Source organism: Balaenoptera borealis (genome assembly GCF_965194805.1).
Source record: "Balaenoptera borealis genome assembly, chromosome: 7".
Lineage (NCBI taxonomy): Eukaryota > Metazoa > Chordata > Mammalia > Artiodactyla > Balaenopteridae > Balaenoptera > Balaenoptera borealis.
The window spans coordinates 53,036,946-53,051,542 of NC_138864.1; the positions used below are offsets into that span (position 1 = coordinate 53,036,946).

The window sequence follows — 14,597 nt, forward strand, 5'->3', positions numbered from 1 at the left end:
ATGTACTGTGCTCATGTATGCTCACAACATTATTTCTGATGGGATATCTGAAACCAGACTCAAGAAATACCCTCTTTCGTGGAAGAGTAGCTCCATCCTTGTACTATATGCTCTAGGCTCTCCTTGTCACAAGGAGGGTCATAAAACTCAATCTACTCCTGTTTCCTGTAATATTCACCTCTTTACTCCCTTCCTTCTAGGATAAAAGAGCTGTGACTATCCCTTTCTAAGGTGAAATATACTCAATAATAGAGGAAAAATGTACCTAGCTTTAAAAAAAAAACTTGATAAAATAAAATGGAAACAAACAAAATAGAATAATTCATCAGAGCCCTAATTATGATTCAACTACCTATAAAATTACATTTACAAACTTATAAAATTATGTTTATAAACAATTTTTCCATTATTATTGGAAGGAATATATCTATAATTATGGGAGTAAAGTTTTGGACTTTCAGACCTCACTACTGCCCCATCAGCAGTAAGCAAAGTTATAAAAGGACCTATAAATCATTAACATTAACAATGGGTTCTTTAGAAAAAATTATATTCAGTCTTCCCATTTTGAAGGGAAAACACTACATTATCATTTAATGAGTAAGTAGCTTTTTTATTATAACATCTTGGTGAAATAATGGCAATATTCCCAAACAGAAAATGAACAAATGCCTCTAGTCTCCACTAACTGAACCAGCCCTTTCTTCCTAAGTATCAGGTCCTTTCAGAGTCTTCTGAATACACTATGAAAATAGACAAGAGTCTGGCAGACAGAATCTTTGGAACTATTATGCAGTTCAGTCTACTGTCATCATGGGAATAAATAATGAGATGTTCAATCCTGGCTCAAAGGCAAACATTCCTGCAAAGGTTCATACATAGGTTAAAAACCTGTCCACATTTCATTATATCCTCAAAGTTCAATACTACACTAATTACCATTCAAACCTCCCATAGTAAACACCATGATATAAGAAAATGGGTGAGAAAAAATCTTACACTGTGATTTTCATCTACAATTCTGAAATATTGTCCTGGGTGGGGAGCAAGGGAGTCTCAGCCAGTGACCTCATCTTCTTTCTGAGGTGTTCTGGCAGCTCATGGAACCTTAGCCATTAGCACTGGAAAAAGGCCCAAGACAGATCAGAATACTCCTGACATCATATAACCAAGCATGTTATATACTTAGATCTATATGTGGACTTCCCAAGATCTACTTAAAGAAAAAGAAAGAAAAAGGTATATATGAATATGTAGATACACATGTATTTAATGTAATATATACACATTATATCTGTGTTACATATATATATATTACATTAAAGCAGTTCAGAAAGACAAAAGGGTGAGGAACACAGAACAAGGTGGGTTCAAAATATTCCCTATCTTCAGACTTCTGTTCCTTAAACGAGTTCTAGCATTTCCACTTGGAAAAAAATCTTTTTAAACTTAATCCAGATATAGAAGAGGAGATATATCTGCCAGTCCAACCACCTTATGCCAACCCCTATCTTCTCCCCAAGGAAGGAGGAATTGCTAAACCAGATTGATAAGGCTCAAAGTACTCATTTGGCCACCCTTAAAAGTATAAGCATTCATCAAGCATTTAAACGCATAAGGCGCACACAGATGCTCTTTTGGCCTTCTTTCTTCTTGGGGTTGGGTGTGTAAATAAACCTGGAATTGCCACCAAGGAAAGGCAGGTCCTTCCAGGTCTCAGAGAACTGGTTATTGCTTCTCGCTACGGTAACTTGTGGCTTCCCAAAGGGTAGTGACATGTCAAGATATAGTTTGGGGTTGGGAACAACAGGTGGGAGGCCCTGCTTAGGCTTCCATGAATGCTTTTAAAATAAAGACTGATAAATTGGAATGTGTCCAGAGGTCCAAAGAGGTACAAACGTAACCCTCTGGGAAACACCGACCTAGGCTATTGTGGATCAGATAAATGACCGTGGGCCAGCTGTCCTCCACCTTGTTCTCTCCTCTTGTGAAAGATGAATTGTAATTCAAGGAAGCATCCATGGGATGAGGCAGGAGTTGGTTCTGCGGGCTAACCGGACCCGAGTCTCACATACACTCGGTCTTCGGAAGTGCATCTTATTCCCACCCACAAAGCTCCGCTGGAGGATGGCACCTCTCCTCGCTTCCTGGTACCATCCTCAGGCTGTAGCCCTTTTAAAAACTCTTTTCGCTTTCTGTGTTCCTTGTGACCTGATATCACTAGATTAACAAGGCTGGTGGAGCAGAGAAGGAGACACACAGCATGATCCACCTAGGCCCTGCACCCTTCACCCCACCCCAAGGACTGCCCACTTCCTAGAACTAATAGAAAAAGTACAATCAATAATGCATTAGCCAGCCTTTTGAAATTCTCATGGGTCAGCAAGCATGGGCACTGCTGAATTTTACACTTGAGAAATTAACCAATTCTTGATTTTATTTCAAAAGTCAGAGTAATAAGGAAAATACTTTTTTCTTTTCCAGGAAATTCATTTAAAAATTGGCATCTCACATATAATAATATCACTTACAGTAAATCTGGAGCTAAAGTAAATAAGAACATTTCTCCCTAATCCTCCTATCAATCTTTGAAAATCCTTAGGTATTAATTTTAATTAATAATATCTCCCTCCCACCAGCAATAACAGTCACATAATATGGTGATTCTGATAAAATATTGCTTATGTATGCATCTGAAATATTAAAATTTTAAAATTGAGAGATAAAAGTACTCCAAGACACTAGTATGATTATATTCATTTCTGTATTTTTGAAATGGCAAACTCCTGGAATCAACCTAAATATCCATCAATGGGGGTCTAAATAAACGAATCACAGTACATCCAAGAAATAGTATTACATTATGCCCTTTGCTTTTTTATTTTTAACTAAATTTTATATCCTGGAGATCTTTAAACCGTAAAAAAAAGAACTAGGTAGATCTGTGTGTGTTTTTCTGGGAGAATCTCCAAGACACATAATTAATTTTTTTAATGGTAACATGATCCCATTGTTGTAAATTTCTTAGAGTGTGTGTGTGTGTGTGTGTGTGTGTCTGTTCCTCTGTATGAAAGGCATATTCTTTCGTTCAACAAATATGTACTATGCCCTGTTATGTGCCAGGCACTGTTTTTTTTTTTTTTTTTCGAGATATTGTGGAAACATAGAGGAACAAGACAAAGTCCTTATTCTTATGCAGCTTATTTGTGAATGGAGGAGAAAGACAGTAAGCAAGTAAATAAATAAGATACTTTCAGATAGTGATCAACACCATAAGAAAGTAAAACAGACTAATGGACAAACTGTGTAAGATCATCTAAGGTAACACCTGAATGCTAGACAAGATCGGGGGAGAGTCTTTCAGGCAGAAAAACCATCTGATGCAAGACCCTCAGACAGCAAAAAGCCAGTGAGGTGAAATACGGTTAAAGGAAATGGTAGAAATAGTAGAAGAAGCAGGCAGGGCCAGATCAAGAAGAGTGTTTTAGCTCATGTAAAGGAGTTTACATTTTATTCTATATGCAGTGGAAAACTAACAAAACTGGGATTGGGTGATGCGGGAAATGACTCAAAACGACATACATTTTAAAATGTAAGTCTTAAAAAGTGCATAAACACTCCCCATGCCAGTCCTTAGGATGCATTAGAAACATCTAATATTGAGGGAGAAACTTTTTCTCCATTGTTTTTTTTAACTATGTGCAAATAATACTTAAAATGTTTAATGAAAAAAATGGGTTAATAATGTAAGGTGGCAAACCAACGCTGAGGATGTTTTCTTGCTTCTTTGTTTAATGTGCAATACTTTTTTCTAAGCATACCTGTCTATAATGTCATCAATCTTCTCCAGACTGTGAGCAAGAGTAATGTCATATTAATATCAACTAAGATCTTCAAGCTTCTAAACTCCCCACCAATTCAGGCAAAACTTACTTTTTAAGTTCTCCCTCTCTTCCAGCCAACTCACACCAATTACTTAACCTCTCTGAATCCTAGCTTGGGCTTCTGTAAAGAGAGAAATGATAGCAACCTTAGATATAATGAGTTAATGCAGGAAGCATTCAAAGTTAGGTACATACTAGACCTACCCAAAAAGTTAGTACAAGATACAGAGGCTCACTGAAATAGGATAAGACCTGAACATCTGCATTTTATTGAAAGTTTCCAGGTGATTCTGATACATACCCAAGCTTGAGAACCAGCAAGTTAACATATTTGCCTAATCTAGTGCAATTCCTGGCATAGCAAGCTCCAATAAAAAAGTGTTTGCTCCTCACCCTTCCTTCTTCTGCCTGAACTACAGAGTAGGTGGTTTCCTTTCCATTATCTGTCTCACCAACTCTTCAGTGAAATTAACAGAATAAAAATTAAGAGAGACAAAATGTAAGACCCTGCACAAATAATAAAAAGTCATGTGTGCAAATATTAAGTATTATGTGCCCTACAATTACAGCCATTTAAAAAATATGCATATGCATGAGATGGGTGGGAATAATGTGAGACCTAGCCCTCTCAATGAGTGGTAGTTGATGGTACTGGATTTCCTCCAGGCTCCCTGTGCTTCCTCAACATGGGACAGTGATGCACTTGCATCCAGACTTATCCACACCTTTGGCAGTGTCTCCCGACACCACTGGCTGACTCAGCCTCCCTGGAAGTAAAGGTCAGACACTGATAAGGCTGTCGCTGTGCTCATCATAACAGGGCCACCGAAGTTCCTGTGTCCCACCCAGACCTGGAGGTACCCCTTGAGGCTCTGGCTCTTCCCACCACCTCAGCTCAGAAGAGCTGCACGAACTCTGGGGTTCCCAGTGGAGGGGTCAGATAAACACAACTCAAGGTTACATCCTCTGAGAGATGAGACACAGAAAGGAGCCAGCAGGTAAACTCCTTGCTTTTCTGGGTCCTCCCCCTACCCTCCTATCTACATCGTACCCCCATTCCCCAACCCCCATCCCCATATCAGATTGGCGGTTTCATGAATCAGCCCCTAATGCCATCCTCAGGCCCCCAAATACACTAGAAGTGAGCTGCTAAAACTAGGCAGTTGACCTCACTCCTTGTCACGAAATATGATGGACAAGGAGGATCCCCTACTCCCACCTCAGGAAGAAACAGAGGCATGAATGGAAGGACGGAGGGATTTCCCAGAAAACAGAAACAAGGTCTGTTAGATTGGCAGCAACTTCCTTGACACCCCAGAGTCCTTGCCACTCCTGCTCATCAGGGTTTGAATGTCTGCTGTGGACCAGTGACAGGTGGATGTTTTTACTCTGTCCCTTTTCAAATGGAAGCTTATTTTGCAATTTTTCCTGCTAATGTTTAATTATTGCATATGTCTGTGTTGAAATTAAGAACTTGTATTTAAGTTTTTACATCATTTGATGCTGGGGATACACAAGGAGACCAGGTGGAAAGGAATGAACATCACCCAGAGACCTTGGACTTTAAAGAAGAGAGTGAGAGGGTTATTTAAATGGGAAGAAAAATGTGACATTGGGGTACCAAAGAGGTGGACTATGAAAATTCACTTCTACTAGCGTGATGAGTGTACCCTTGGTTTTTTATCTCTGCTTGCAATAGCTGTTATCCCTTTTTAGATTTTTTTTTTTTTTAAGTACTTGCTAGTCTGGGAGATGTAAAGCAATGTATCAATGTTAGTTTGCATTTTTATGACTGCTAGCACATTAGAGCATCTTCTAATATATTTATTGGCTGTTTGGATTTGCTCTTGTGAATTGCATATTCATATCCCTTATTTTTCTGTTTGTCTTCTTTGTCAAATTTTAAGACCTCTCTGTATGTTATAGTTATTAACCCTTGCTAAATCCATCATCTGCTTTGCAGATATTTGTTCCAAATTGTCTGCAGGCATTGCTTATAGTTTATTTTGCATAAAAAAATTTTAGTACTTATATGCTCAGATATATCCATTTTTAAAAATAGATGCTAGAAAAAATTTTTATTGTAAATTTTTAAAAAATAGATGCTAGGCTTATTTAGTAGTAGCAGTAGTAGTAGTAGTAATAGTAGTAGTAGTAGGGTCTTTCTCTCCCCATAGCCTGTAAATGTTGTCTCTTAGATTTTTTTCTAAAATTCTTAACAATTTAATTTTTATAGTTAAGTCTTTTAACTGGAATTTACTTTTATATATGTGAAACATAGGAATCCAATTTCATTTTCTTATAGATGGATGACCAGTTGTGCCAGCACCAATTGTTAAATAAACCTTTCCTCCCTGAATTAAAATACTCCTGTCATATGCTAAATTTTAATGTTTCCTGCTCTATGTCTGAATGAACAATTTGTCTACTATGCCAGTTTCATATTACTTGGGTTGTAATGGCTTTATACTATGTTCTGATATCTGCGAAGTCTCCCTCACTATTCTTTTAGATATATTTCTTGACGTTTTTAAGATTTTTTTTTCTTCCAAATGAACCTTCCAGTTACTGTGTCCAGTCCCACAAAACAAATGCAAGTTGGTATTCTAATTGGAATTGTATGAAATGTATAAATTGATTTGAGAATAGTTTTTTATAATTAAATCTTCTCATCCAAGAACATGCTATGCCTCTCAATTTGTTCAGACCTTGATTTTATATTGAAAATCTGATAGTTTTCTTCATGTAGAGCCTTCATTTGTTTTGTTAATTTGGAGGGTAAATTGATTGCTTTAATGGCATCATAGAGACCGACTACCTTTCCCCACCCCATGTAACTTGCTTTGTCCAACAAAGGGGGCAGAAATGATAGAATGCTAGTTCTAAGCCTAGGTCTCTATATGCCTTGCATACTTCTGCTTGTTCTCTCTTTTTTTTTTTTAATAAATGGTTTCTTTTTTATAATTTATTTATGTATTTGGCTGTGCCAGGTCTTAGTGGTGGCGCGCGGGATCTTCGTTGCCATGTGTGGGATCTTTAGTTTTGGCATGCGGGATGTTTTCAGCTGTGGCATGCGGGCTCTTAGTTGCGGCAGGCGGCATCTAGTTCCCTGACCAGGGATTGAATACGGGCCCCCTGCGTTGGGAGCGCAGAGTCTTAACCACTGGACCACCAGGGAAGTCCCTCTGCTTGTTCTCTTGTACCTTTCCCATAGCCATGAAAAGAGCTTCCTCTGTAGCCACTGCCCCTTCAACCTAGAGACAGACCTTACAGCAAAGACCATGATAAGCAGGAGGTGTAGGGTTCTGTGACACAATCACAGCAAGAAGGAATAAGTGTGAAATTTATGGGATCCACTTGGGTAACTCTTGGTTTCTCTCTTTCCCAGTTGTGACTATGATTGGAGAAGTGTAGCAACCCTAGCCTGAGGAGGGTATGATTATCGGGAACTCTGACTCTTTGGGAAAGAGGGTGGGGTGTCACACCACCAGGGAGCTCACTAAGACCAGCAGCGATTATATCTGAGGTTGCAAAATGATTCCAATAGAGAAATGTAGCACAAGAATTGAGTGATCAAATGATAGGCATACTAAATTCAAAAGAATGTGTATTATATGGTTCAATACCATATTTATGTTGCAAGTAACAATGTCCTTCTAGGAAAGGAATAGCATCTTTCTCATTAAGTCTTGTTAATTTGAACTGAATTGGTTTTCATTATTTTTTGTATTTAATTTGTGAATTTACTTTGAGATTATGAATGTGCAAGATCTATATGCATAAAGAGCTTAAATCTAGTTTTATGGTTGTATTTATATAATAATATTTGTCATCACTGAGGGTCCATGGAAACTGGTTTCTCTGAAGGAGATTTGTTTTATATTACCGGGGTTTGAGAAACACTTTACACAGCATTAGTACCTGAGTGATGATCTGGTCTCCCTGAGTTTTCTCTGAATCAGAATACAGACAACTTGGAGTCTGAGCTAACACAGCTTTCCAGAGAAAATTACATGACTCTGGGGGGAGGCTAAAAAGGCTCAGCAGGCAGGCCCTGGTCCAGCTGCTGCCCTAACGAGCTTTCTTGATCCTAGTAAAACAAAAGTGATCTGTGACAATTTGGTACCACTGAATGACTGCTACTCAATGTGGAAAGTTTAACTTTCTCAACGTTAACAAAATTAGAAGTAGATCTATTCTTGTAGCCATTCCACATGGACTTTTCTCTCACGTTAAAGTTGAAAAGTTTCATTTAACTCATTTCTGGCAGTAAACCTAAGAGTATTCTCCCATATGAGTTGGAATGTGATCCTTTCAAAAATCCACATAATACTATAATCATCAATGAGTTAATCCATCAAATACTCTGTTTTTCACTTAGATTATGGGCAATTGAAATCTAAACAATTTAATTATGGTCATAAAATATCACTGAATAACACAGTAACACAGCCAAGATAATTATTTTGGCAATCTAAACATAGGACAGATTATGATGCTGAAGAGACTGGGTGGTTATCTACATCACAGCAACTAAAACAGTTGTACATTGATACAGATGTCTCCACAGAGAAAGGTTGGAATGAAAGGAAATTACCTAGGTTTCTCTTATCAATGTGGAATCAGGAATTTAGCAAAACTCAGAGGAAGTTGCATAAATTAAATAAATAAACATCAGTTTCCTATATTCACGCCTAATTTTGTGAGAGAAAACCCACCCCCAAACCTAAATAGTAACTGGCAGAGATCCTTGCTCAGAATCATACATTTAATATCAGTGGGAACAATAAACTTGAGGATCTGTGGACTAGACAAAGAGCTATTTCATGCAAACTGGTACCTAAACTCTTTTCCTAAAATAAATAAATAAAATTACATTGAAATAAAAATAAAGCAACAAAACTTTTCAAAGGACACGTTAGGAAATCCTTTCTTTTATCTAAATTCCCACGTGTGATCATAATATCCCTCTGTTTCCTGTTGATATGTTCACCCCAAAATGGAAAAAAGACAGAGATGGTGAAAGTACATGGGTACTGGTATGGCATTAATACTTACACACTTGACTAATCAGAGTTCCATAGACAAGAAATCTGAAGAAAATGTGCTCACAAGCATGGCAGCGGTTGGAGAAAAGATGACTAGGGTAGAGTAGCTAGCTACTCCTTCAGCTCCCCACAAGGTGGCGTGACCTTGGTAAATGCCTCACAAGTCTTCGCTGTCAGTCTTGAAAGCTCAAAACCCTGATCTGTCTCAAAACTACAATGATGCACCACTTCACACTGGTCAGAATGGCCCTCATTAAAAAGCCTACAAATAATAAATGCTGGAGAGGGTGCGGAGAAAAGAGAACCCTCCTTCACTGTTGGTCAGAATGTAAGCTGGTGCAGCCACTATGGAAAACAGTATGGAGATTCCTCAAAAAACTAAAAATAGAATTATCATATAATCCAGCAATCCCACTCCTAGGAATATATCCAGACAAAACTATAACTCAAAAAGATACATGCACCCCTATGTTCATAGCAGAACTATTCACAATAGCCAACACGTGGAAACAACCTAAATGTCCATTGACAGATGAATGGATATAGAAGACATGGTAGGGACTTCCCTGGTGACGCAGTGGTTAAGAATCCGCCTACCAATGCAGGGTACACAGTTCGATCCCTGGTCCGGGAAGATGCCACATGCCACGAAGCAACTAAGCCCACACACCACAACTACTGAGCCTGCGCTCTAGAGCCTGTGAGCCACAACTACTGAGCCAGCGTGCCACAACTACTGAAGCCCACACACCTAGAGCCCATGCTCTGCAACAAGAGAAGCCACCGCAATGAGAGGCCCACGCACCGCAAGGAAGAGTAGCCCCCGCTCGCCGCAACTAGAGAAAGCCTGCGTGCAGCAACAAAGACCCAACACAGCCAATAAATAAATTAATTAATTAATTAATTAATGAAAGAAGACGTGGTACGTATATACAATGGAATAACACTCATCCATAAAAAAGAATGAAATAATGCTATTTGCAGCAACATGGATGGACCTAGAGATTATCATATGAAGTAAGTCAGAAAGAGAAAGCCAAGTACCATATGATATCACTTTTATGTGGAATCTAAAATATGACACAAATGAACCTATCTGTGAAACAGAAACAGACTAACAGACGTAGAGAACAGACTTGTGGTTGCCAAGGGGAAGGGGGATTGGGGAGGGATGCAGTGGGAGGTTGGGGTTAGCAGATGCAGTAACTTCAAACTACTATATACAGAACGGATAAACAACAAGGTCCTACTAACACAGGGAACTATATTCAATATCCTGAGATAAACCATAATAGAAAAGAATATTAAAAAGAATGTATATATATGTATAACTGAATCACTTTGCTGTACAGCAGAAATTAACACAACATTGTAAATCAACTATACTTCAATAAAAAATTAAAAAACCGGGCTTCCCTGGTGGCGCAGTGGTTGAGAATCTGCCTGCCAATGCAGGGGCACGGGTTCGGGCCCTGGTCTGGGAGGATCCCATATGCCGCGGAGCAGCTGGGCCCGTGAGCCACAATTGCTGAGCCTGCGCGTCTGGAGCCTGTGCTCCGCAACAAGAGAGGCCACGATGGTGAGAGGCCCGCGCACCGCGATGAAGAGTGGCCCCCACTTGCCACAGCTGGAGAAAGCCCTCGCACAGAAACGAAGACCCAACACAGCCATAAATAATAAATAAATAAATAAATAAAATAAAATAAAAGACAAAACTGTAGTTCCCAGAGGCTCTCATTATAAAAAAAATAAAAAGCAAAAAAACCTGATTTGTCAGTACACCATGCAGCATTTCATTAATCCAGCTCGTAAAGACTGACACATAAACTCCATTTCAAGTATATTAATTTGCAAAGGAAAGGTTTACTGCTCCTGGGTGCCATGGCCTACATATCCTTTACCTATAGGAACAATACATGGGAAGCTAAATTATAATCAAAACATTTCTTGGTGACCATAACCTTGGAATGAGTGGTGTCAGTTCTATGCTGCCTCTGGGCCAAAGTGTCCTGTCCCTATGCACAGTCAATCGTTGTTTCTTTTCTGAAATTTCAGGGCTGGCCAAGCCCCCACACCATCTGACTGTCATGTTCTTTCTTTAGCTACTAAATATAGTCAATCAAGTTACAGTTCAATGTTACCTGCTGGGCAACCATCCTTCCTTTTTAGAGAAGATTTTTCTATTCTGTTCTATGATCTTTTTAAAATTTTAATTCTCAACAAACAATCTAAAGTCTTACTGAGAAGGAAGGGAGCTCACCTTCCCTGCTAAGTATTCACAACACACAGAAACCTTGAATTTCAAAAATTCCTCCTTCTTTAGCCTTCCCTCAGATGTCTCTGAACTGTCATCTGGGCAAAAGACTATTTTAAGCAGAAGAGAATTTGTGAGAAAAAGGGGGATGATCAAGAAGGGTTAGTACCTGGATATGGAATAAAAATTAGCCATAGTTTGTTCCCAGATGAATATATCAGAAGCTCAAAAACATATACAAGATGAAAGTAAGGATAAGAAAACCAAAAAGAGTGAGAAACTAGAAAAGCGAACAGAAGTCACAATTCATGCATAGTGAAACCTAGAACATGGAGTCGGTGAGAAAACAGTGCAGGCAGGAACCAAGAGTCAGAGTAGGACTAGGGCTGCCCCACTGTACATTCCAGGGGGTGCCTTTCACATCACCATCTATGTGAATGGTACCTGCTACAGTTTTGCTGTGTGCATGCTCAATATTTACATAAGCCCTGGACATCAGATCAGAAGCCCAGATCAGCAGGAATTAAGGAACTGAAAGGGAAGAGCAAAACAGGCAGGACAGATGTGAGGCCACTGCACTGAGAGGATTTAAAATTCTTCTATCTCTCTGTCTTAGGGAGCTTTTCTATAGTTCTGCCAAGGCAAGAAACACATTCTTTAAGTAAGATTGGTCTATGACAGCAAATTGAAGCCAGCTACATAACCTACTGAAGTGAGGAGGGGTAGGTGGGGAAGATGGCCAATCCCAAGAAATGTTGTTTACAGCTAGCATTTTATTCCATGTCTCACACTGGACGATGTTTCCAAACATATATTCTGATCCAGCCCAATGCACCATGGAAAAAATGCTTCAGTGACTAAGAAATACTTCAGAAATGAGTAGAATGTATTCCCCTGGTGGGAATTTACAATTCTCAATAATTTATAATGACTCATACATAAAAGCCTAATCTAGTTTATCTGGATATGAAATATCTTTCTTTTGTAACACTGACATTCTGTGGATCACGCTTTAGGGACAGGCAATTACTGTCATGTGTGATAACTGCTTAATTCTCCCTCGGGACTTAAAGTACATTTAGGTTTAGAAATACTGTACTCCTAACCAAACAAGATGAGAGAAAAAGAGATCAGGGGAAGTTTATCCATTGGGAAATGGTTTGGGCTGCTAGAACCGAGGCTCAATTATAATAGCTAAAACCCATTAGGATCTCAATCTCTTTCTCTCTCTTCTTTCTCTGTCTCTGTGTTTTACTGTCTCCGTCTGTCTCTCTGTCTCTCTCTCACACATACACACACACACACACAAATTCTGGAGGTACACAGCTGGGGAATGCTATGTGGTCCTACAAAGTTATAAGGAACTTACATTCCATCTTTTAATTCTGCCCTCCTTATGTCATGGCTTCCACACTCAACGTTACGTAATTGTTCCTAGGAAGAAAGAGCAAGACAAGGCATAAAAGGCTCTCTGCTGAGCTGAGTCAGCCCACCACTTATGTATTTTTGTTTTTTTAGTTGGGTTAAATTTTACATACAGTGAAATATACAAATCTTACATGCACAATTCAATGGATGTACTGTATAACCAATTTCCCATTAAGAGAAAATATTTTCATAACGGTAGCAAATTCCTTTGTGTATCTTCCACTTAACTCCAGTCCTCACAGGGAGCCACTGTTCTGGTCTACTTTACCATAGTTTAGTTTTGTCTGTTCTTGAACTTCATGTAAATGGATTCATCCAGGGTATTCTTGTCTGTGTCTGGATTCTTTCACTCAACAAAATGATTTTGAGATTTATCCATGTGATAGCATGATCATTTGTTCATTTATTTTTTGAATTTTTGCTAAGCAACATTCCATTGTATGAATATAGCACAATTTTCATGCACTCTCCTGTTGGTAGACATCTGTGCTGTTTCCAGCTTTGAGCTTTTATGAATAAAGCTCCATAACTACTCTTATACAAGTCTCTTTGAGCTGACATTATAAATTTCTGTCCACTGAGAGGCCTGGGAACAGCAATGTTCCAAGAGTAATGACCACACTTAGTGCCCAGTTCTTGATTTCTAAATACTGCCCTCCACTAAAAGAGAACCAGAGCTTTTTGGAGAAATGGCTAATTCATAAAGTGGGGCAAGGGAAGTACAAAATGAGCCTGGAAAAGAGGTTTGTTTGTTTGCTTGCTTACTGACTTTATAATTTTTATAAATAACAATTTTAAATTTTATTTTATAATCCATAAAAACCCATGAGTCAAAGAAAGAAAGAAAGAAAGGAAGAGAAGGAAGGGAGGGAGGGAGGAAGAAAGAAGGAAAGGGAGAGAGAAAGAAAGAAGGAAAGGGAGAGAGAAAGAAAGAGGGACAGAGGGACTTCCCTGGTGGTCCGGTGGGTAAGACTCTGCACTCCCAGTGCAGGGGGCCCAGTTTCGATCCCTGGTCAGGGAACTAGATCCCGCATTATGCCACAACTAAGAGTTCGCATGCCGCAACTAAGAAGTCCGCATGCTGCAACAAATATCCCACGTGCCTGCAACTAAGCCCCGGAGCAGCCTAAATAAATAAATAAATATTTAAAAAAGAAAAAGAAAGAGGGAGGGAAGGAGGAAGAAGAAACAGTGGAGAAAACTGGCAGGCTCCACCTTCATCAGGTGATAAAAGTGAACATTATCAAAAATAAGTGTGATAGGTAGAATAATGCACCCCTACATAAAACTCCACATCCTAACTCCCAGACCTGTGAATATGTTACCTTAAATAGAAAACGGAACTTGGCAGATGTGGTTAAGGTTAAGGACCTTGAGGTGGGAAGAGTATGCTGGATTATCCAGGTGAATCCAGTGTAATCAAAGGATCCTTAAAAGTGGAAAAGGGGGTCAGGAGAAGGAGTCAGAGAAGAAGATATGATGAAACCAGAGTTCAGAGTGATGTGATTATTGTTTTTAAAGATGTAAGGGAGGGACTTCTCTGGTGGCGCAGTGGTTAAGAATCAGCCTGCCAATGCAGGGGACATGGGTTTGAGCCCTGGTCCAGGAAGATCCCACATGCGCGAAGCAACTAAGTCCGTGTGCCACAACTACTGAGCCTGCGCTCTAGAGCCCCGGAGTCACAACTACTGAGCCCGCATGCCTAGAGCCCGTGCTCCACAACAAGAGAAGCCACGCAATGAGAAGCCCGCACACCGCAACGAAGAGTAGCCCCCGCTCGCCGCAACTAGAGAAAGCCTGCATGCAGCAACTAAGACCCAATGCAGACAAAAATAAATAAATTGTTTTAAAAAAAGATGGAAAGGAGCCATTAGCTGAGGAATGCAGGCAGCCTCTAGAAGCTAAAAATGGAAGCAAACAGATTTTCCCCAAAGTCTCCGGAAGGAATTCAGCCGTGCTGATACCTCCATTTTAGCCCAGTGA

General features: G+C 39.4%; 1 protein-coding gene across 31 annotated transcripts in view; it reads right to left on the reverse strand.

The window, feature by feature from the left end:
- Nucleotides 1-14,597, reverse strand: part of LOC309631750 (uncharacterized protein) — a gene marked incomplete at its 5' end in the record, with an annotated part of 60,205 nt that overhangs the window by 19,784 nt on the left and 25,824 nt on the right. For 8 of the 31 annotated variants that reach the window (XR_014246474.1, XR_014246478.1, XR_014246479.1 and 5 more), the window contains one exon: nt 3,934-4,005. The exons of 9 other annotated variants lie outside the window; for them this stretch is intronic. Of the gene's footprint in view, nt 1-3,933; nt 4,006-7,805; nt 7,975-12,555; nt 12,621-14,597 lie in introns of all 31 variants that reach the window. 14 more of the 31 variants (XR_014246475.1, XR_014246487.1, XR_014246488.1 and 11 more) reach the window with 5 other exon arrangements.